Source organism: Hypomesus nipponensis, chromosome 12 (assembly GCF_054491055.1).
Source record: "Hypomesus nipponensis isolate SF chromosome 12, ASM5449105v1, whole genome shotgun sequence".
Lineage (NCBI taxonomy): Eukaryota > Metazoa > Chordata > Actinopteri > Osmeriformes > Osmeridae > Hypomesus > Hypomesus nipponensis.
In genome coordinates, this window is record NC_140372.1 from 42325 (window position 1) to 67953 (window position 25629).

A 25629-nucleotide genomic window follows, 5' to 3' on the forward strand; every position below is an offset into this window, starting at 1 on the left:
AGTGTTTGAATAAATATATATATATATATATATATATATATGTGTGTGTGTGTGAACCTTTTCCTATGTGTATGTTACTTCTTGTACATCACTTACCTTGTGTATTACTTACCTGCGTTGGCGTTCATAGTTTCAGGACATCCCAACAGGTAACAACGATGACGAGGGCTCCTGGTCCTTTTTTTCAATGTGGTTCCCGTTGATTTTCTCCTGCATTCCACCCTGGAGAACCAAAGATGAGATTAGATTCAACTTTATTGTCATTACACAAGTACAGGTACAAGGCAACCAAATGTAGTTTAGGTCTGGCCAGAAGTAAGTGCAGGTGTTGTGCAATAAAGTATGGACAGAAGCTATCCTTAAAAAAAAAAAAAAAGTGTCAAAGTGCAGTGGAAATTGATTGCATATTACAGTTAGAAGTACGGTGCTGAATGCAAACAGTTGGCACTGTATATGACAGTCGTCAGTGCAAAGGAGCACAACCCAGTTAAGGTGGCGCAGTGCAAGATTCGCAAGAAAACAGCTGTTACCTGCCTTTTTCACTTGCCTTCTTATTTTTGTTGACCTGGTACGCTGCTGCTGCTGCTGCTGCTGCCACTGCCAAGGACAAGAGCAGGCTGCAGCGTGTCATCCGCACTGCAGAGAAGGTGATTGGCTGCAATCTGCCTTCCCTCGAGAACCTGCACACATATCTCCCGTCTCTCAGTTTCCCGCACATGCACACGCGCACACACACACAAACACTGTCTAGACAGTACCCATTTATCGGTAACTTTGTATACGTTTATGCTGGTGCGCAGCGCGGGAAAGGGGAATCCACTTGTTTCTCACCTAACATATCAAAGGGTTACTGTTTTGAGCATCTCTCTGTGTGTGTGTGTGTCTGTGTGTGTCTGTGTGTGTCTGTGTCTGTGTGTGTCTGTGTGTGTGTGTGTGTGTGTGTGTGTGTGTGTGTGTGTGTGTGTCTGTCTGTCTGTCTGTCTGTCTGTCTGTCTGTCTGTCTGTCTGCTGTTCAGTAAAATATCTGCATTGCTCTAAACCCTACATAGGCCTAAATGCACTAATGATGAGGGATAGTGTTTATACAATCGAGCCTTTATTCTATTGTGGGCCAATGGGCTCGCGATGTGTAAACGAGTGCCATTCAAAGGAGTGCCATGCTCGTGGGCTATCCCTTACCCCAAGCCCCAAGCCCCAAGCCCCAAGCCCCAAGCCCCAAGCCCCAAGCCCCAAGCCCCAAGCCCCGTCCTCAAGCTCCCATGAAAGACCGCCATGTATATTCCACTTCAGAGGGGCTTTGGGAGTCTGACAAAGAGTGGCCGTACAGGTGTGCCCCTCGGGTATTATCACGGTGAGATGAACAGTGACCAGTGCAAAAACATCACGCCACGCCTAGCGCCTTGGCCTGTCCGAGGGGGGCCAATCGGGGGACAAACGCCCACACAACGCATGCCCACGGAAAGCTGGAGGCCTGCTGAATGCAGGGAGATCGCCCGCGCGCGCCTCTCAGACTCGTAGCAAGCACGAGGGCTTCACCAGACGCCCGAGGCCACAACCGTTGACCTAGTGCTCGACTTTGACTGTCGCAGTGGCTTTTTTTGTCCACAGGGTGGCGCAAAGTTTCAAAACCCTGTAACGTCCGTGCACTGTCTTGACATTTTCTGGGCGGTGTCAAAGTGCCTCGACCAATGGGCTAGCGGTATGTAAACGAGTGCCATGCAAATGAGTGCCATGCTCGTGGGCTCTCCCTTACCTACCTACCCTACCTACCTACCTACGTATGCCCACTACCCACAGGCTGGCTAGGAGGGCTAGGCTATCCCCCCAAACCCCAATGAAACCCCAATGAAACCCCACAGCTGACCGCACTGACGTCATTTGGAGCAGAAGCTTGGATTGATTGATTGATTGATTGATTGATTGATTGATTGATGAATTTATGGATCGACGATTGCTTCTCTTTATCACTGATCGTTTTCTTTATCATTTTTTCTCACATGTTCACACATTAGGATAAAATGAAACGGGGGTTTTGGTCTGGCTCGCCACTTGCGAACGAAATCAATGACGACCACAGAGAGTGAACGACGCGTTCGTCTTCTTCATTTGAAGCAATGCATTTTGACCAGCCGGCCGGCCGTGCGGCGCCCCCTGCGGGACTGCAGCATATTTGTTGCAATAACACAAATCCGTAACTGGAGCGCTGGCTTTTGACTGGGGGAGACGCGCAGCACGGACTCTGGACTGTGGCGCGCTGTGGGCGCAACACGACAGCGTGCAATAGCCACTCGGCAATATGTGTATATACACTTTGCTCAACAAATCCACACTCTCACGAACAGCTAAACACGACTCACACACAAATGACTGCGGGCATTCTCCACTGTACACATTGTATGTGGGTGCATGAGCTGTGTTGCGCGCACAACGTCTTCCCATGCCGCCCTCGCCCCGCTACGGAGCTATGCACAATACATCGACTTTGCTCAGTAATGACAGCCTTTTATCAACAGCTAAACGCCAACAAAAAGACACACCCGTCACAACGGGGATGAGAAGCGCATTGCCGCAGCACAGCAATAACCCCACATTAATAACAGCAATAACCCCACATTAATAACGGTGGACCCCAAATGAATAGGGATGAACGGAGCAGCTGTCAGAAGCGGGCTGCAAAATTTACTCTGAAAATTTAGCCCGCCCACCCGCCCATGCGCCCTCTGCTCCATTTATAGAGCTCAATTGGAGGGAGGGGTTTGGCGTTTGGGGGGCTCAAAAACGTCACGACGTCACTCTGCCAAGTCATGTGACTATTTTTACACTCAACCATCGTCGCCACACAGCACCTGCTGTATCAGAACGGACACGTTACTTCAGCCCGACCCATTGTCTACCTCTACGTTCTCACCCCAGGCCAACGCCAACAGCCAAACCCTGAGCCATAACCCCAAGCTCCCCAAACCACCGACCCAATTCTAACACCAACACTGCGGGAAGGTGATGGTGTGTACCACCCCGCCCACGCAAACTCTCTGGGTGACAACTATTTTCAAGGAAGGAAGGGACAAGGGAAAGTGAAAGAGTTTTTAATTTTTTTATTTTATTTTGACTTATGTGGCACAGCACAGTATACGCTCAACCATCAGCAATCACCTATAGGGCCCAAACCCAGCACTAACCCCAAGTCCTCTACCTGTCTAACCCTAACCCCCCGCGTGCTCCCCCTCGTCCCCGATCCTGAACGCAACAAACCCCACCCCTGGCCTAACCCCAAGTCCTCTACCTGTCTAACCCTAACCCCCCGCGTGCTCCCCCTCGTCCCCGATCCTGAACGCAACAAACCCCACCCCTGGCCTAACCCCAAGTCCTCTACCTGTCTAACCCTGTGTTCTCCCCTCCTCTGGCCTAACCCCAAGTCCTCTACCTGTCTAACCCTAACCCCCCGCGTGCTCCCCCTCGTCCCCGATCCTGAACGCAACAAACCCCACCCCTGGCCTAACCCCAAGTCCTCTACCTGTCTAACCCTAACCCCCCGCGTGCTCCCCCTCGTCCCCGATCCTGAACGCAACAAACCCCACCCCTGGCCTAACCCCAAGTCCTCTACCTGTCTAACCCTGTGTTCTCCCCTCCTCTGGCCTAACCCCAAGTCCTCTTCCCTCTCTAACCCTAAACCCCCGCGTGCTCCCCCTCGTCCGCGATCCTGAACGCAACAAACCCCACCCCTGGCCTAACCCCAAGTCCTCTACCTGTCTAACCCTGTGTCCTCCCCTCCTCTGGTTCTGCAGCAATGAAACACAAAGGTGCTTCTGATAGCAAACCTTTGTGGACCGGCAGCTGCGATTTATCAGACCCCGCTTCTCCAATTCCAGCCACAGCAGGATACCTCGGGTCTCACTCTTGCGCTTGGACACAAAGTTCAAGATGGCGAAGTCTTCCTCTGACGTGTTGCCAAAGCGCCGCGCACTCCTGCTCCACCCCGGCTTCTGTCCCGACTGGCCATCCCGTCTACAAGACATTGTCGGGGTTAGACCTGAGGACGCTAGGTTAAAGGATTGGAACAGAACACAAGCCATTAGTTTACAGGGGAATGCAAAATCCTTTTACAACAGTTATGACAACGCCTTGCAACAATATCTGCATTGCCCCAAACCCTATGTAGGCCTACATGCACGCTCATGATGCACCTGCAAAAAAAACACACAATCACCGTCTACACAGTACCCATTTATCTGTAACTTTGTATACGTTTATGCTGGTGCGCAGCGCGGGAAAGGGGAATACACTTGTTTCTCACCTAACATATCAAAGGGTTACTGTTTTGAGCATCTCTCTCTGTGTGTGTGTGTCTGTGTGTGTCTGTGTGTGTCTGTGTGTGTGTGTGTGTGTGTGTGTGTGTTTAGCATTGATTTAGCAGCTCAAACAATGGTAAAGATGTCCAAAAATGGCACTCACCTACACACTAAAAAACGTTGCAACAACACTTACCTTGATCTCCAAATATTTGGCACCCACCTACCTACCTACCTGCAGACACTGTTAGTGTTTGAATAAATATATATATATATATATATATATATATATATGTGTGTGTGTGTGTGAACCTTCTCCTATGTGTATGTTACTTCTTGTACATCACTTACCTTGTGTATTACTTACCTGCGTTGGCGTTCATAGTTTCAGGACATCCCAACAGGTAACAACGATGACGAGGGCTCCTGGTCCTTTTTTAAAATGTGGTTCCCGTTGATTTTCTTCTGCATTCCAACCTAGAGAACCAAAGATGTGATTAGATTCAACTTTATTGTCATTACACAAGTACAGGTACAAGGCAACCAAATGTAGTTTAGGTCTGGCCAGAAGTAAGTGCAGGTGTTGTGCAATAAAGTATGGACAGAAGCTATCCTTAAAAAAAAAAAAAAAGTGTCAAAGTGCAGTGGAAATTGATTGCATATTACAGTTAAAGGTACGGTGCTGAATGCAAACAGTTGGCACTGCATATGACAGTCGTCAGTGCTAAGGAGCACAATCCAGTTAAGGTGGCGCAGTGCAAGATTCGCAAGTAAACAGCTGTTACTGTAAACAGCTGTGACTGCAATAAACAGACAGTGGTTGCAAATTGACATTCCAGTAGTGCAAGTGACAAAGTGAAGGCAGACGTGTGTCGGCTGGGCGAGGGGAGTCCTGGAGGATGCTGCGAGCTCGATGCAGACAGCGTTTCCTCTGGATGTGCTCGATGGCAGGTAGTGGAGTCCCTACAAGAACGGAAAATTCATCACAAACCCCCACAGTCACACATCAGCTCCGGTTCCGGGCAGTCTCACTTCACAAACCTCCAATGTGGTTTACGTCATCACCTGCACCCTCTGCCACAAACACTACGTTGGAGAAACCGGGGCATCGATAGACACCAGGCTGAAACAACACCAGAACAACAAACCGCCTGGCACAGCTACAAACAACACTGGTCACACACTTCCAGGAGCACCCCCTCACTCACCTACACACTAAAAAACGTTGCAACAACACTTACCTTGATCTCCAAATATGTGGCACCTACCTTTCCCTGCAGACACGTGATTTACACACTCGTCCATCGCCACAGAGCACCTGCAAAAGAAAAGCAAACACACAATTTCACAACGCATCCATTTGCATTCCTGCCTTTTTCACTTGCCTTCCTATTTTTGTTGACCTGGTACGCTGCTGCCACTGCCAAGGACAAGAGCAGGCTGCAGCGTGTCATCCGCACTGCAGAGAAGGTGATTGGCTGCAATCTGCCTTCCCTCGAGAACCTGCACACATATCTCCCGTCTCTCAGTTTCCCGCACATGCACACGCGCACACACACACAAACACTGTCTAGACAGTACCCATTTATCGGTAACTTTGTATACGTTTATGCTGGTGCGCAGCGCGGGAAAGGGGAATCCACTTGTTTCTCACCTAACATATCAAAGGGTTACTGTTTTGAGCATCTCTCTCTGTGTGTGTGTGTGTGTGTGTGTGTGTGTGTGTCTCTGTGTGTCTGTGTGTGTCTGTGTGTGTCTGTGTGTGTGTCTGTGTGTGTCTGTGTGTGTCTGTGTGTGTCTGTGTGTGTGTGTGTGTGTGTGTGTGTGTTTAGCATTGATTTAGCAGCTCAAACAATGGTAACGATGTCCAAAAATGGCACTCACCTACACACTAAAAAACGTTGCAACACCACTTACCTTGATCTCCAAATATTTGGCACCCACCTACCTACCTACCTACCTGCAGACACTGTTAGTGTTTGAATAAATATATATATATATATATATATATATGTGTGTGTGAACCTTTTCCTATGTGTATGTTACTTCTTGTACATCACTTACCTTGTGTATTACTTACCTGCGTTGGCGTTCATAGTTTCAGGACATCCCAACAGGTAACAACGATGACGAGGGCTCCTGGTCCTTTTTTTCAATGTGGTTCCCGTTGATTTTCTCCTGCATTCCACCCTGGAGAACCAAAGATGAGATTAGATTCAACTTTATTGTCATTACACAAGTACAGGTACAAGGCAACCAAATGTAGTTTAGGTCTGGCCAGAAGTAAGTGCAGGTGTTGTGCAATAAAGTATGGACAGAAGCTATCCTTAAAAAAAAAAAAAAAGTGTCAAAGTGCAGTGGAAATTGATTGCATATTACAGTTAGAAGTACGGTGCTGAATGCAAACAGTTGGCACTGTATATGACAGTCGTCAGTGCAAAGGAGCACAACCCAGTTAAGGTGGCGCAGTGCAAGATTCGCAAGAAAACAGCTGTTACCTGCCTTTTTCACTTGCCTTCTTATTTTTGTTGACCTGGTACGCTGCTGCTGCTGCTGCTGCTGCCACTGCCAAGGACAAGAGCAGGCTGCAGCGTGTCATCCGCACTGCAGAGAAGGTGATTGGCTGCAATCTGCCTTCCCTCGAGAACCTGCACACATATCTCCCGTCTCTCAGTTTCCCGCACATGCACACGCGCACACACACACAAACACTGTCTAGACAGTACCCATTTATCGGTAACTTTGTATACGTTTATGCTGGTGCGCAGCGCGGGAAAGGGGAATCCACTTGTTTCTCACCTAACATATCAAAGGGTTACTGTTTTGAGCATCTCTCTGTGTGTGTGTGTGTCTGTGTGTGTCTGTGTGTGTCTGTGTCTGTGTGTGTCTGTGTGTGTGTGTGTGTGTGTGTGTGTGTGTGTCTGTCTGTCTGTCTGTCTGTCTGTCTGTCTGTCTGTCTGTCTGTCTGCTGTTCAGTAAAATATCTGCATTGCTCTAAACCCTACATAGGCCTACATGCACTAATGATGAGGGATAGTGTTTATACAATCGAGCCTTTATTCTATTGTGGGCCAATGGGCTCGCGATGTGTAAACGAGTGCCATTCAAAGGAGTGCCATGCTCGTGGGCTATCCCTTACCCCAAGCCCCAAGCCCCAAGCCCCAAGCCCCAAGCCCCAAGCCCCAAGCCCCAAGCCCCAAGCCCCAAGCCCCGTCCTCAAGCTCCCATGAAAGACCGCCATGTATATTCCACTTCAGAGGGGCTTTGGGAGTCTGACAAAGAGTGGCCGTACAGGTGTGCCCCTCGGGTATTATCACGGTGAGATGAACAGTGACCAGTGCAAAAACATCACGCCACGCCTAGCGCCTTGGCCTGTCCGAGGGGGGCCAATCGGGGGACAAACGCCCACACAACGCATGCCCACGGAAAGCTGGAGGCCTGCTGAATGCAGGGAGATCGCCCGCGCGCGCCTCTCAGACTCGTAGCAAGCACGAGGGCTTCACCAGACGCCCGAGGCCACAACCGTTGACCTAGTGCTCGACTTTGACTGTCGCAGTGGCTTTTTTTGTCCACAGGGTGGCGCAAAGTTTCAAAACCCTGTAACGTCCGTGCACTGTCTTGACATTTTCTGGGCGGTGTCAAAGTGCCTCGACCAATGGGCTAGCGGTATGTAAACGAGTGCCATGCAAATGAGTGCCATGCTCGTGGGCTCTCCCTTACCTACCTACCCTACCTACCTACCTACGTATGCCCACTACCCACAGGCTGGCTAGGAGGGCTAGGCTATCCCCCCAAACCCCAATGAAACCCCAATGAAACCCCACAGCTGACCGCACTGACGTCATTTGGAGCAGAAGCTTGGATTGATTGATTGATTGATTGATTGATTGATGAATTTATGGATCGACGATTGCTTCTCTTTATCACTGATCGTTTTCTTTATCATTTTTTCTCACATGTTCACACATTAGGATAAAATGAAACGGGGGTTTTGGTCTGGCTCGCCACTTGCGAACGAAATCAATGACGACCACAGAGAGTGAACGACGCGTTCGTCTTCTTCATTTGAAGCAATGCATTTTGACCAGCCGGCCGGCCGTGCGGCGCCCCCTGCGGGACTGCAGCATATTTGTTGCAATAACACAAATCCGTAACTGGAGCGCTGGCTTTTGACTGGGGGAGACGCGCAGCACGGACTCTGGACTGTGGCGCGCTGTGGGCGGAACACGACAGCGTGCAATAGCCACTCGGCAATATGTGTATATACACTTTGCTCAACAAATCCACACTCTCACGAACAGCTAAACACGACTCACACACAAATGACTGCGGGCATTCTCCACTGTACACATTGTATGTGGGTGCATGAGCTGTGTTGCGCGCACAACGTCTTCCCATGCCGCCCTCACCCCGCTACGGAGCTATGCACAATACATCGACTTTGCTCAGTAATGACAGCCTTTTATCAACAGCTAAACGCCAACAAAAAGACACACCCGTCACAACGGGGATGAGAAGCGCATTGCCGCAGCACAGCAATAACCCCACATTAATAACAGCAATAACCCCACATTAATAACGGTGGACCCCAAATGAATAGGGATGAACGGAGCAGCTGTCAGAAGCGGGCTGCAAAATTTACTCTGAAAATTTAGCCCGCCCACCCGCCCATGCGCCCTCTGCTCCATTTATAGAGCTCAATTGGAGGGAGGGGTTTGGCGTTTGGGGGGCTCAAAAACGTCACGACGTCACTCTGCCAAGTCATGTGACTATTTTTACACTCAACCATCGTCGCCACACAGCACCTGCTGTATCAGAACGGACACGTTACTTCAGCCCGACCCATTGTCTACCTCTACGTTCTCACCCCAGGCCAACGCCAACAGCCAAACCCTGAGCCATAACCCCAAGCTCCCCAAACCACCGACCCAATTCTAACACCAACACTGCGGGAAGGTGATGGTGTGTACCACCCCGCCCACGCAAACTCTCTGGGTGACAACTATTTTCAAGGAAGGAAGGGACAAGGGAAAGTGAAAGAGTTTTTAATTTTTTTATTTTATTTTGACTTATGTGGCACAGCACAGTATACGCTCAACCATCAGCAATCACCTATAGGGCCCAAACCCAGCACTAACCCCAAGTCCTCTACCTGTCTAACCCTAACCCCCCGCGTGCTCCCCCTCGTCCCCGATCCTGAACGCAACAAACCCCACCCCTGGCCTAACCCCAAGTCCTCTACCTGTCTAACCCTAACCCCCCGCGTGCTCCCCCTCGTCCCCGATCCTGAACGCAACAAACCCCACCCCTGGCCTAACCCCAAGTCCTCTACCTGTCTAACCCTGTGTTCTCCCCTCCTCTGGCCTAACCCCAAGTCCTCTACCTGTCTAACCCTAACCCCCCGCGTGCTCCCCCTCGTCCCCGATCCTGAACGCAACAAACCCCACCCCTGGCCTAACCCCAAGTCCTCTACCTGTCTAACCCTAACCCCCCGCGTGCTCCCCCTCGTCCCCGATCCTGAACGCAACAAACCCCACCCCTGGCCTAACCCCAAGTCCTCTACCTGTCTAACCCTGTGTTCTCCCCTCCTCTGGCCTAACCCCAAGTCCTCTTCCCTCTCTAACCCTAAACCCCCGCGTGCTCCCCCTCGTCCGCGATCCTGAACGCAACAAACCCCACCCCTGGCCTAACCCCAAGTCCTCTACCTGTCTAACCCTGTGTCCTCCCCTCCTCTGGTTCTGCAGCAATGAAACACAAAGGTGCTTCTGATAGCAAACCTTTGTGGACCGGCAGCTGCGATTTATCAGACCCCGCTTCTCCAATTCCAGCCACAGCAGGATACCTCGGGTCTCACTCTTGCGCTTGGACACAAAGTTCAAGATGGCGAAGTCTTCCTCTGACGTGTTGCCAAAGCGCCGCGCACTCCTGCTCCACCCCGGCTTCTGTCCCGACTGGCCATCCCGTCTACAAGACATTGTCGGGGTTAGACCTGAGGACGCTAGGTTAAAGGATTGGAACAGAACACAAGCCATTAGTTTACAGGGGAATGCAAAATCCTTTTACAACAGTTATGACAACGCCTTGCAACAATATCTGCATTGCCCCAAACCCTATGTAGGCCTACATGCACGCTCATGATGCACCTGCAAAAAAAACACACAATCACCGTCTACACAGTACCCATTTATCTGTAACTTTGTATACGTTTATGCTGGTGCGCAGCGCGGGAAAGGGGAATACACTTGTTTCTCACCTAACATATCAAAGGGTTACTGTTTTGAGCATCTCTCTCTGTGTGTGTGTGTCTGTGTGTGTCTGTGTGTGTCTGTGTGTGTGTGTGTGTGTGTGTGTGTGTGTGTTTAGCATTGATTTAGCAGCTCAAACAATGGTAAAGATGTCCAAAAATGGCACTCACCTACACACTAAAAAACGTTGCAACAACACTTACCTTGATCTCCAAATATTTGGCACCCACCTACCTACCTACCTGCAGACACTGTTAGTGTTTGAATAAATATATATATATATATATATATATATATATGTGTGTGTGTGTGTGAACCTTCTCCTATGTGTATGTTACTTCTTGTACATCACTTACCTTGTGTATTACTTACCTGCGTTGGCGTTCATAGTTTCAGGACATCCCAACAGGTAACAACGATGACGAGGGCTCCTGGTCCTTTTTTAAAATGTGGTTCCCGTTGATTTTCTTCTGCATTCCAACCTAGAGAACCAAAGATGTGATTAGATTCAACTTTATTGTCATTACACAAGTACAGGTACAAGGCAACCAAATGTAGTTTAGGTCTGGCCAGAAGTAAGTGCAGGTGTTGTGCAATAAAGTATGGACAGAAGCTATCCTTAAAAAAAAAAAAAAAGTGTCAAAGTGCAGTGGAAATTGATTGCATATTACAGTTAAAGGTACGGTGCTGAATGCAAACAGTTGGCACTGCATATGACAGTCGTCAGTGCTAAGGAGCACAATCCAGTTAAGGTGGCGCAGTGCAAGATTCGCAAGTAAACAGCTGTTACTGTAAACAGCTGTGACTGCAATAAACAGACAGTGGTTGCAAATTGACATTCCAGTAGTGCAAGTGACAAAGTGAAGGCAGACGTGTGTCGGCTGGGCGAGGGGAGTCCTGGAGGATGCTGCGAGCTCGATGCAGACAGCGTTTCCTCTGGATGTGCTCGATGGCAGGTAGTGGAGTCCCTACAAGAACGGAAAATTCATCACAAACCCCCACAGTCACACATCAGCTCCGGTTCCGGGCAGTCTCACTTCACAAACCTCCAATGTGGTTTACGTCATCACCTGCACCCTCTGCCACAAACACTACGTTGGAGAAACCGGGGCATCGATAGACACCAGGCTGAAACAACACCAGAACAACAAACCGCCTGGCACAGCTACAAACAACACTGGTCACACACTTCCAGGAGCACCCCCTCACTCACCTACACACTAAAAAACGTTGCAACAACACTTACCTTGATCTCCAAATATGTGGCACCTACCTTTCCCTGCAGACACGTGATTTACACACTCGTCCATCGCCACAGAGCACCTGCAAAAGAAAAGCAAACACACAATTTCACAACGCATCCATTTGCATTCCTGCCTTTTTCACTTGCCTTCCTATTTTTGTTGACCTGGTACGCTGCTGCCACTGCCAAGGACAAGAGCAGGCTGCAGCGTGTCATCCGCACTGCAGAGAAGGTGATTGGCTGCAATCTGCCTTCCCTCGAGAACCTGCACACATATCTCCCGTCTCTCAGTTTCCCGCACATGCACACGCGCACACACACACAAACACTGTCTAGACAGTACCCATTTATCGGTAACTTTGTATACGTTTATGCTGGTGCGCAGCGCGGGAAAGGGGAATCCACTTGTTTCTCACCTAACATATCAAAGGGTTACTGTTTTGAGCATCTCTCTCTGTGTGTGTGTGTGTGTGTGTGTGTGTGTGTGTCTCTGTGTGTCTGTGTGTGTCTGTGTGTGTCTGTGTGTGTGTCTGTGTGTGTCTGTGTGTGTCTGTGTGTGTCTGTGTGTGTGTGTGTGTGTGTGTGTGTGTTTAGCATTGATTTAGCAGCTCAAACAATGGTAACGATGTCCAAAAATGGCACTCACCTACACACTAAAAAACGTTGCAACACCACTTACCTTGATCTCCAAATATTTGGCACCCACCTACCTACCTACCTACCTGCAGACACTGTTAGTGTTTGAATAAATATATATATATATATATATATATATGTGTGTGTGAACCTTTTCCTATGTGTATGTTACTTCTTGTACATCACTTACCTTGTGTATTACTTACCTGCGTTGGCGTTCATAGTTTCAGGACATCCCAACAGGTAACAACGATGACGAGGGCTCCTGGTCCTTTTTTTCAATGTGGTTCCCGTTGATTTTCTCCTGCATTCCACCCTGGAGAACCAAAGATGAGATTAGATTCAACTTTATTGTCATTACACAAGTACAGGTACAAGGCAACCAAATGTAGTTTAGGTCTGGCCAGAAGTAAGTGCAGGTGTTGTGCAATAAAGTATGGACAGAAGCTATCCTTAAAAAAAAAAAAAAAGTGTCAAAGTGCAGTGGAAATTGATTGCATATTACAGTTAGAAGTACGGTGCTGAATGCAAACAGTTGGCACTGTATATGACAGTCGTCAGTGCAAAGGAGCACAACCCAGTTAAGGTGGCGCAGTGCAAGATTCGCAAGAAAACAGCTGTTACCTGCCTTTTTCACTTGCCTTCTTATTTTTGTTGACCTGGTACGCTGCTGCTGCTGCTGCTGCTGCCACTGCCAAGGACAAGAGCAGGCTGCAGCGTGTCATCCGCACTGCAGAGAAGGTGATTGGCTGCAATCTGCCTTCCCTCGAGAACCTGCACACATATCTCCCGTCTCTCAGTTTCCCGCACATGCACACGCGCACACACACACAAACACTGTCTAGACAGTACCCATTTATCGGTAACTTTGTATACGTTTATGCTGGTGCGCAGCGCGGGAAAGGGGAATCCACTTGTTTCTCACCTAACATATCAAAGGGTTACTGTTTTGAGCATCTCTCTGTGTGTGTGTGTGTCTGTGTGTGTCTGTGTGTGTCTGTGTCTGTGTGTGTCTGTGTGTGTGTGTGTGTGTGTGTGTGTGTGTGTCTGTCTGTCTGTCTGTCTGTCTGTCTGTCTGTCTGTCTGTCTGTCTGTCTGCTGTTCAGTAAAATATCTGCATTGCTCTAAACCCTACATAGGCCTACATGCACTAATGATGAGGGATAGTGTTTATACAATCGAGCCTTTATTCTATTGTGGGCCAATGGGCTCGCGATGTGTAAACGAGTGCCATTCAAAGGAGTGCCATGCTCGTGGGCTATCCCTTACCCCAAGCCCCAAGCCCCAAGCCCCAAGCCCCAAGCCCCAAGCCCCAAGCCCCAAGCCCCAAGCCCCAAGCCCCGTCCTCAAGCTCCCATGAAAGACCGCCATGTATATTCCACTTCAGAGGGGCTTTGGGAGTCTGACAAAGAGTGGCCGTACAGGTGTGCCCCTCGGGTATTATCACGGTGAGATGAACAGTGACCAGTGCAAAAACATCACGCCACGCCTAGCGCCTTGGCCTGTCCGAGGGGGGCCAATCGGGGGACAAACGCCCACACAACGCATGCCCACGGAAAGCTGGAGGCCTGCTGAATGCAGGGAGATCGCCCGCGCGCGCCTCTCAGACTCGTAGCAAGCACGAGGGCTTCACCAGACGCCCGAGGCCACAACCGTTGACCTAGTGCTCGACTTTGACTGTCGCAGTGGCTTTTTTTGTCCACAGGGTGGCGCAAAGTTTCAAAACCCTGTAACGTCCGTGCACTGTCTTGACATTTTCTGGGCGGTGTCAAAGTGCCTCGACCAATGGGCTAGCGGTATGTAAACGAGTGCCATGCAAATGAGTGCCATGCTCGTGGGCTCTCCCTTACCTACCTACCCTACCTACCTACCTACGTATGCCCACTACCCACAGGCTGGCTAGGAGGGCTAGGCTATCCCCCCAAACCCCAATGAAACCCCAATGAAACCCCACAGCTGACCGCACTGACGTCATTTGGAGCAGAAGCTTGGATTGATTGATTGATTGATTGATTGATTGATGAATTTATGGATCGACGATTGCTTCTCTTTATCACTGATCGTTTTCTTTATCATTTTTTCTCACATGTTCACACATTAGGATAAAATGAAACGGGGGTTTTGGTCTGGCTCGCCACTTGCGAACGAAATCAATGACGACCACAGAGAGTGAACGACGCGTTCGTCTTCTTCATTTGAAGCAATGCATTTTGACCAGCCGGCCGGCCGTGCGGCGCCCCCTGCGGGACTGCAGCATATTTGTTGCAATAACACAAATCCGTAACTGGAGCGCTGGCTTTTGACTGGGGGAGACGCGCAGCACGGACTCTGGACTGTGGCGCGCTGTGGGCGCAACACGACAGCGTGCAATAGCCACTCGGCAATATGTGTATATACACTTTGCTCAACAAATCCACACTCTCACGAACAGCTAAACACGACTCACACACAAATGACTGCGGGCATTCTCCACTGTACACATTGTATGTGGGTGCATGAGCTGTGTTGCGCGCACAACGTCTTCCCATGCCGCCCTCGCCCCGCTACGGAGCTATGCACAATACATCGACTTTGCTCAGTAATGACAGCCTTTTATCAACAGCTAAACGCCAACAAAAAGACACACCCGTCACAACGGGGATGAGAAGCGCATTGCCGCAGCACAGCAATAACCCCACATTAATAACAGCAATAACCCCACATTAATAACGGTGGACCCCAAATGAATAGGGATGAACGGAGCAGCTGTCAGAAGCGGGCTGCAAAATTTACTCTGAAAATTTAGCCCGCCCACCCCGCCCATGCGCCCTCTGCTCCATTTATAGAGCTCAATTGGAGGGAGGGGTTTGGCGTTTGGGGGGCTCAAAAACGTCACGACGTCACTCTGCCAAGTCATGTGACTATTTTTACACTCAACCATCGTCGCCAAACACAGCACCTGCTGTATCAGAACGGACACGTTACTTCAGCCCGACCCATTGTCTACCTCTACGTTCTCACCCCAGGCCAACGCCAACAGCCAAACCCTGAGCCATAACCCCCAGCTCCCCAAACCACCGACCCAATTCTAACACCAACACTGCGGGAAGGTGATGGTGTGTACCACCCCGCCCACGCAAACTCTCTGGGTGACAACTATTTTCAAGGAAGGAAGGGACAAGGGAAAGTGAAAGAGTTTTTAATTTTTTTATTTTATTTTGACTTATGTGGCACAGCACAGTATACGCTCAACCATCAGCAATCACCTATAGGGCCCAAACCCAGCACTAACCCCAAATCCTCTACCTGTCTAACCCTAACCCCCCGCGTGCTCCCCCTCGTCCCCGATCCTGAACGCAACAAACCCCACCCCTGGCCTAACCCCAAGTCCTCTACCTGTCTAACCCTAACCCCCCGCGTACTCCCCCTCGTCCCCGATCCTGAACGCAACAAACCCCACCCCTGGCCTAACCCCAAGTCCTCTACCTGTCTAACCCTGTGTTCTCCCCTCCTCTGGCCTAACCCCAAGTCCTCTTCCCTCTCTAACCCTAAACCCCCGCGTGCTCCCCCTCGTCCGCGATCCTGAACGCAACAAACCCCACCCCTGGCCTAACCCCAAGTCCTCTACCTGTCTAACCCTGTGTCCTCCCCTCCTCTGGCCTAACCCCAAGTCCTCTACCTGTCTAACCCTAAACCCCCGCGTGCTCCCCCTCGTCCCCGATCCTGAACGCAACAAACCCCACCCCTGGCCTAACCCCAAGTCCTCTACCTGTCTAACCCTGTGTTCTCCCCTCCTCTGGCCTAACCCCAAGTCCTCTTCCCTCTCTAACCCTAAACCCCCGCGTGCTCCCCCTCGTCCGCGATCCTGAACGCAACAAACCCCACCCCTGGCCTAACCCCAAGTCCTCTACCTGTCTAACCCTGTGTCCTCCCCTCCTCTGGTTCTGCAGCAATGAAACACAAAGGTGCTTCTGATAGCAAACCTTTGTGGACCGGCAGCTGCGATTTATCAGACCCCGCTTCTCCAATTCCAGCCACAGCAGGATACCTCGGGTCTCACTCTTGCGCTTGGACACAAAGTTCAAGATGGCGAAGTCTTCCTCTGACGTGTTGCCAAAGCGCCGCGCACTCCTGCTCCACCCCGGCTTCTGTCCCGACTGGCCATCCCGTCTACAAGACATTGTCGGGGTTAGACCTGAGGACGCTAGGTTAAAGGATTGGAACAGAACACAAGCCATTAGTTTACAGGGGAATGCAAAATCCTTTTACAACAGTTATGACAACGCCTTGCAACAATATCTGCATTGCCCCAAACCCTATGTAGGCCTACATGCACGCTCATGATGCACCTGCAAAAAAAACACACAATCACCGTCTACACAGTACCCATTTATCTGTAACTTTGTATACGTTTATGCTGGTGCGCAGCGCGGGAAAGGGGAATACACTTGTTTCTCACCTAACATATCAAAGGGTTACTGTTTTGAGCATCTCTCTCTGTGTGTGTGTGTCTGTGTGTGTCTGTGTGTGTCTGTGTGTGTGTGTGTGTGTTTAGCATTGATTTAGCAGCTCAAACAATGGTAAAGATGTCCAAAAATGGCACTCACCTACACACTAAAAAACGTTGCAACAACACTTACCTTGATCTCCAAATATTTGGCACCCACCTACCTACCTACCTGCAGACACTGTTAGTGTTTGAATAAATATATATATATATATATATATATATATATGTGTGTGTGTGTGTGAACCTTCTCCTATGTGTATGTTACTTCTTGTACATCACTTACCTTGTGTATTACTTACCTGCGTTGGCGTTCATAGTTTCAGGACATCCCAACAGGTAACAACGATGACGAGGGCTCCTGGTCCTTTTTTAAAATGTGGTTCCCGTTGATTTTCTTCTGCATTCCAACCTAGAGAACCAAAGATGTGATTAGATTCAACTTTATTGTCATTACACAAGTACAGGTACAAGGCAACCAAATGTAGTTTAGGTCTGGCCAGAAGTAAGTGCAGGTGTTGTGCAATAAAGTATGGACAGAAGCTATCCTTAAAAAAAAAAAAAAAGTGTCAAAGTGCAGTGGAAATTGATTGCATATTACAGTTAAAGGTACGGTGCTGAATGCAAACAGTTGGCACTGCATATGACAGTCGTCAGTGCTAAGGAGCACAATCCAGTTAAGGTGGCGCAGTGCAAGATTCGCAAGTAAACAGCTGTTACTGTAAACAGCTGTGACTGCAATAAACAGACAGTGGTTGCAAATTGACATTCCAGTAGTGCAAGTGACAAAGTGAAGGCAGACGTGTGTCGGCTGGGCGAGGGGAGTCCTGGAGGATGCTGCGAGCTCGATGCAGACAGCGTTTCCTCTGGATGTGCTCGATGGCAGGTAGTGGAGTCCCTACAAGAACGGAAAATTCATCACAAACCCCCACAGTCACACATCAGCTCCGGTTCCGGGCAGTCTCACTTCACAAACCTCCAATGTGGTTTACGTCATCACCTGCACCCTCTGCCACAAACACTACGTTGGAGAAACCGGGGCATCGATAGACACCAGGCTGAAACAACACCAGAACAACAAACCGCCTGGCACAGCTACAAACAACACTGGTCACACACTTCCAGGAGCACCCCCTCACTCACCTACACACTAAAAAACGTTGCAACAACACTTACCTTGATCTCCAAATATGTGGCACCTACCTTTCCCTGCAGACACGTGATTTACACACTCGTCCATCGCCACAGAGCACCTGCAAAAGAAAAGCAAACACACAATTTCACAACGCATCCATTTGCATTCCTGCCTTTTTCACTTGCCTTCCTATTTTTGTTGACCTGGTACGCTGCTGCCACTGCCAAGGACAAGAGCAGGCTGCAGCGTGTCATCCGCACTGCAGAGAAGGTGATTGGCTGCAATCTGCCTTCCCTCGAGAACCTGCACACATATCTCCCGTCTCTCAGTTTCCCGCACATGCACACGCGCACACACACACAAACACTGTCTAGACAGTACCCATTTATCGGTAACTTTGTATACGTTTATGCTGGTGCGCAGCGCGGGAAAGGGGAATCCACTTGTTTCTCACCTAACATATCAAAGGGTTACTGTTTTGAGCATCTCTCTCTGTGTGTGTGTGTGTGTGATTTAGCAGCTCAAACAATGGTAACGATGTCCAAAAATGGCACTCACCTACACACTAAAAAACGTTGCAACACCACTTACCTTGATCTCCAAATATTTGGCACCCACCTACCTACCTACCTACCTGCAGACACTGTTAGTGTTTGAATAAATATATATATATATATATATATATATATGTGTGTGTGTGTGAACCTTTTCCTATGTGTATGTTACTTCTTGTACATCACTTACCTTGTGTATTACTTACCTGCGTTGGCGTTCATAGTTTCAGGACATCCCAACAGGTAACAACGATGACGAGGGCTCCTGGTCCTTTTTTTCAATGTGGTTCCCGTTGATTTTCTCCTGCATTCCACCCTGGAGAACCAAAGATGAGATTAGATTCAACTTTATTGTCATTACACAAGTACAGGTACAAGGCAACCAAATGTAGTTTAGGTCTGGCCAGAAGTAAGTGCAGGTGTTGTGCAATAAAGTATGGACAGAAGCTATCCTTAAAAAAAAAAAAAAAGTGTCAAAGTGCAGTGGAAATTGATTGCATATTACAGTTAGAAGTACGGTGCTGAATGCAAACAGTTGGCACTGTATATGACAGTCGTCAGTGCAAAGGAGCACAACCCAGTTAAGGTGGCGCAGTGCAAGATTCGCAAGAAAACAGCTGTTACCTGCCTTTTTCACTTGCCTTCTTATTTTTGTTGACCTGGTACGCTGCTGCTGCTGCTGCTGCTGCCACTGCCAAGGACAAGAGCAGGCTGCAGCGTGTCATCCGCACTGCAGAGAAGGTGATTGGCTGCAATCTGCCTTCCCTCGAGAACCTGCACACATATCTCCCGTCTCTCAGTTTCCCGCACATGCACACGCGCACACACACACAAACACTGTCTAGACAGTACCCATTTATCGGTAACTTTGTATACGTTTATGCTGGTGCGCAGCGCGGGAAAGGGGAATCCACTTGTTTCTCACCTAACATATCAAAGGGTTACTGTTTTGAGCATCTCTCTGTGTGTGTGTGTGTCTGTGTGTGTCTGTGTGTGTCTGTGTCTGTGTGTGTCTGTGTGTGTGTGTGTGTGTGTGTGTGTGTGTGTGTGTCTGTCTGTCTGTCTGTCTGTCTGTCTGTCTGTCTGTCTGCTGTTCAGTAAAATATCTGCATTGCTCTAAACCCTACATAGGCCTAAATGCACTAATGATGAGGGATAGTGTTTATACAATCGAGCCTTTATTCTATTGTGGGCCAATGGGCTCGCGATGTGTAAACGAGTGCCATTCAAAGGAGTGCCATGCTCGTGGGCTATCCCTTACCCCAAGCCCCAAGCCCCAAACCCCAAGCCCCAAGCCCCAAGCCCCAAGCCCCAAGCCCCAAGCCCCGTCCTCAAGCTCCCATGAAAGACCGCCATGTATATTCCACTTCAGAGGGGCTTTGGGAGTCTGACAAAGAGTGGCCGTACAGGTGTGCCCCTCGGGTATTATCACGGTGAGATGAACAGTGACCAGTGCAAAAACATCACGCCACGCCTAGCGCCTTGGCCTGTCCGAGGGGGGCCAATCGGGGGACAAACGCCCACACAACGCATGCCCACGGAAAGCTGGAGGCCTGCTGAATGCAGGGAGATCGCCCGCGCGCGCCTCTCAGACTCGTAGCAAGCACGAGGGCTTCACCAGACGCCCGAGGCCACAACCGTTGACCTAGTGCTCGACTTTGACTGTCGCAGTGGCTTTTTTTGTCCACAGGGTGGCGCAAAGTTTCAAAACCCTGTAACGTCCGTGCACTGTCTTGACATTTTCTGGGCGGTGTCAAAGTGCCTCGACCAATGGGCTAGCGGTATGTAAACGAGTGCCATGCAAATGAGTGCCATGCTCGTGGGCTCTCCCTTACCTACCTACCCTACCTACCTACCTACGTATGCCCACTACCCACAGGCTGGCTAGGAGGGCTAGGCTATCCCCCCAAACCCCAATGAAACCCCAATGAAACCCCACAGCTGACCGCACTGACGTCATTTGGAGCAGAAGCTTGGATTGATTGATTGATTGATTGATTGATTGATTGATGAATTTATGGATCGACGATTGCTTCTCTTTATCACTGATCGTTTTCTTTATCATTTTTTCTCACATGTTCACACATTAGGATAAAATGAAACGGGGGTTTTGGTCTGGCTCGCCACTTGCGAACGAAATCAATGACGACCACAGAGAGTGAACGACGCGTTCGTCTTCTTCATTTGAAGCAATGCATTTTGACCAGCCGGCCGGCCGTGCGGCGCCCCCTGCGGGACTGCAGCATATTTGTTGCAATAACACAAATCCGTAACTGGAGCGCTGGCTTTTGACTGGGGGAGACGCGCAGCACGGACTCTGGACTGTGGCGCGCTGTGGGCGCAACACGACAGCGTGCAATAGCCACTCGGCAATATGTGTATATACACTTTGCTCAACAAATCCACACTCTCACGAACAGCTAAACACGACTCACACACAAATGACTGCGGGCATTCTCCACTGTACACATTGTATGTGGGTGCATGAGCTGTGTTGCGCGCACAACGTCTTCCCATGCCGCCCTCGCCCCGCTACGGAGCTATGCACAATACATCGACTTTGCTCAGTAATGACAGCCTTTTATCAACAGCTAAACGCCAACAAAAAGACACACCCGTCACAACGGGGATGAGAAGCGCATTGCCGCAGCACAGCAATAACCCCACATTAATAACAGCAATAACCCCACATTAATAACGGTGGACCCCAAATGAATAGGGATGAACGGAGCAGCTGTCAGAAGCGGGCTGCAAAATTTACTCTGAAAATTTAGCCCGCCCACCCGCCCATGCGCCCTCTGCTCCATTTATAGAGCTCAATTGGAGGGAGGGGTTTGGCGTTTGGGGGGCTCAAAAACGTCACGACGTCACTCTGCCAAGTCATGTGACTATTTTTACACTCAACCATCGTCGCCACACAGCACCTGCTGTATCAGAACGGACACGTTACTTCAGCCCGACCCATTGTCTACCTCTACGTTCTCACCCCAGGCCAACGCCAACAGCCAAACCCTGAGCCATAACCCCAAGCTCCCCAAACCACCGACCCAATTCTAACACCAACACTGCGGGAAGGTGATGGTGTGTACCACCCCGCCCACGCAAACTCTCTGGGTGACAACTATTTTCAAGGAAGGAAGGGACAAGGGAAAGTGAAAGAGTTTTTAATTTTTTTATTTTATTTTGACTTATGTGGCACAGCACAGTATACGCTCAACCATCAGCAATCACCTATAGGGCCCAAACCCAGCACTAACCCCAAGTCCTCTACCTGTCTAACCCTAACCCCCCGCGTGCTCCCCCTCGTCCCCGATCCTGAACGCAACAAACCCCACCCCTGGCCTAACCCCAAGTCCTCTACCTGTCTAACCCTAACCCCCCGCGTGCTCCCCCTCGTCCCCGATCCTGAACGCAACAAACCCCACCCCTGGCCTAACCCCAAGTCCTCTACCTGTCTAACCCTGTGTTCTCCCCTCCTCTGGCCTAACCCCAAGTCCTCTACCTGTCTAACCCTAACCCCCCGCGTGCTCCCCCTCGTCCCCGATCCTGAACGCAACAAACCCCACCCCTGGCCTAACCCCAAGTCCTCTACCTGTCTAACCCTAACCCCCCGCGTGCTCCCCCTCGTCCCCGATCCTGAACGCAACAAACCCCACCCCTGGCCTAACCCCAAGTCCTCTACCTGTCTAACCCTGTGTTCTCCCCTCCTCTGGCCTAACCCCAAGTCCTCTTCCCTCTCTAACCCTAAACCCCCGCGTGCTCCCCCTCGTCCGCGATCCTGAACGCAACAAACCCCACCCCTGGCCTAACCCCAAGTCCTCTACCTGTCTAACCCTGTGTCCTCCCCTCCTCTGGTTCTGCAGCAATGAAACACAAAGGTGCTTCTGATAGCAAACCTTTGTGGACCGGCAGCTGCGATTTATCAGACCCCGCTTCTCCAATTCCAGCCACAGCAGGATACCTCGGGTCTCACTCTTGCGCTTGGACACAAAGTTCAAGATGGCGAAGTCTTCCTCTGACGTGTTGCCAAAGCGCCGCGCACTCCTGCTCCACCCCGGCTTCTGTCCCGACTGGCCATCCCGTCTACAAGACATTGTCGGGGTTAGACCTGAGGACGCTAGGTTAAAGGATTGGAACAGAACACAAGCCATTAGTTTACAGGGGAATGCAAAATCCTTTTACAACAGTTATGACAACGCCTTGCAACAATATCTGCATTGCCCCAAACCCTATGTAGGCCTACATGCACGCTCATGATGCACCTGCAAAAAAAACACACAATCACCGTCTACACAGTACCCATTTATCTGTAACTTTGTATACGTTTATGCTGGTGCGCAGCGCGGGAAAGGGGAATACACTTGTTTCTCACCTAACATATCAAAGGGTTACTGTTTTGAGCATCTCTCTCTGTGTGTGTGTGTCTGTGTGTGTCTGTGTGTGTCTGTGTGTGTGTGTGTGTGTGTGTGTGTGTTTAGCATTGATTTAGCAGCTCAAACAATGGTAAAGATGTCCAAAAATGGCACTCACCTACACACTAAAAAACGTTGCAACAACACTTACCTTGATCTCCAAATATTTGGCACCCACCTACCTACCTACCTGCAGACACTGTTAGTGTTTGAATAAATATATATATATATATATATATATATATATGTGTGTGTGTGTGTGAACCTTCTCCTATGTGTATGTTACTTCTTGTACATCACTTACCTTGTGTATTACTTACCTGCGTTGGCGTTCATAGTTTCAGGACATCCCAACAGGTAACAACGATGACGAGGGCTCCTGGTCCTTTTTTAAAATGTGGTTCCCGTTGATTTTCTTCTGCATTCCAACCTAGAGAACCAAAGATGTGATTAGATTCAACTTTATTGTCATTACACAAGTACAGGTACAAGGCAACCAAATGTAGTTTAGGTCTGGCCAGAAGTAAGTGCAGGTGTTGTGCAATAAAGTATGGACAGAAGCTATCCTTAAAAAAAAAAAAAAGTGTCAAAGTGCAGTGGAAATTGATTGCATATTACAGTTAAAGGTACGGTGCTGAATGCAAACAGTTGGCACTGCATATGACAGTCGTCAGTGCTAAGGAGCACAATCCAGTTAAGGTGGCGCAGTGCAAGATTCGCAAGTAAACAGCTGTTACTGTAAACAGCTGTGACTGCAATAAACAGACAGTGGTTGCAAATTGACATTCCAGTAGTGCAAGTGACAAAGTGAAGGCAGACGTGTGTCGGCTGGGCGAGGGGAGTCCTGGAGGATGCTGCGAGCTCGATGCAGACAGCGTTTCCTCTGGATGTGCTCGATGGCAGGTAGTGGAGTCCCTACAAGAACGGAAAATTCATCACAAACCCCCACAGTCACACATCAGCTCCGGTTCCGGGCAGTCTCACTTCACAAACCTCCAATGTGGTTTACGTCATCACCTGCACCCTCTGCCACAAACACTACGTTGGAGAAACCGGGGCATCGATAGACACCAGGCTGAAACAACACCAGAACAACAAACCGCCTGGCACAGCTACAAACAACACTGGTCACACACTTCCAGGAGCACCCCCTCACTCACCTACACACTAAAAAACGTTGCAACAACACTTACCTTGATCTCCAAATATGTGGCACCTACCTTTCCCTGCAGACACGTGATTTACACACTCGTCCATCGCCACAGAGCACCTGCAAAAGAAAAGCAAACACACAATTTCACAACGCATCCATTTGCATTCCTGCCTTTTTCACTTGCCTTCCTATTTTTGTTGACCTGGTACGCTGCTGCCACTGCCAAGGACAAGAGCAGGCTGCAGCGTGTCATCCGCACTGCAGAGAAGGTGATTGGCTGCAATCTGCCTTCCCTCGAGAACCTGCACACATATCTCCCGTCTCTCAGTTTCCCGCACATGCACACGCGCACACACACACAAACACTGTCTAGACAGTACCCATTTATCGGTAACTTTGTATACGTTTATGCTGGTGCGCAGCGCGGGAAAGGGGAATCCACTTGTTTCTCACCTAACATATCAAAGGGTTACTGTTTTGAGCATCTCTCTCTGTGTGTGTGTGTGTGTGTGATTTAGCAGCTCAAACAATGGTAACGATGTCCAAAAATGGCACTCACCTACACACTAAAAAACGTTGCAACACCACTTACCTTGATCTCCAAATATTTGGCACCCACCTACCTACCTACCTACCTGCAGACACTGTTAGTGTTTGAATAAATATATATATATATATATATATATATATGTGTGTGTGTGTGAACCTTTTCCTATGTGTATGTTACTTCTTGTACATCACTTACCTTGTGTATTACTTACCTGCGTTGGCGTTCATAGTTTCAGGACATCCCAACAGGTAACAACGATGACGAGGGCTCCTGGTCCTTTTTTTCAATGTGGTTCCCGTTGATTTTCTCCTGCATTCCACCCTGGAGAACCAAAGATGAGATTAGATTCAACTTTATTGTCATTACACAAGTACAGGTACAAGGCAACCAAATGTAGTTTAGGTCTGGCCAGAAGTAAGTGCAGGTGTTGTGCAATAAAGTATGGACAGAAGCTATCCTTAAAAAAAAAAAAAAAGTGTCAAAGTGCAGTGGAAATTGATTGCATATTACAGTTAGAAGTACGGTGCTGAATGCAAACAGTTGGCACTGTATATGACAGTCGTGGACAGAAGCTATCCTTAAAAAAAAAAAAAAAGTGTCAAAGTGCAGTGGAAATTGATTGCATATTACAGTTAGAAGTACGGTGCTGAATGCAAACAGTTGGCACTGTATATGACAGTCGTCAGTGCAAAGGAGCACAACCCAGTTAAGGTGGCGCAGTGCAAGATTCGCAAGAAAACAGCTGTTACCTGCCTTTTTCACTTGCCTTCTTATTTTTGTTGACCTGGTACGCTGCTGCTGCTGCTGCTGCTGCCACTGCCAAGGACAAGAGCAGGCTGCAGCGTGTCATCCGCACTGCAGAGAAGGTGATTGGCTGCAATCTGCCTTCCCTCGAGAACCTGCACACATATCTCCCGTCTCTCAGT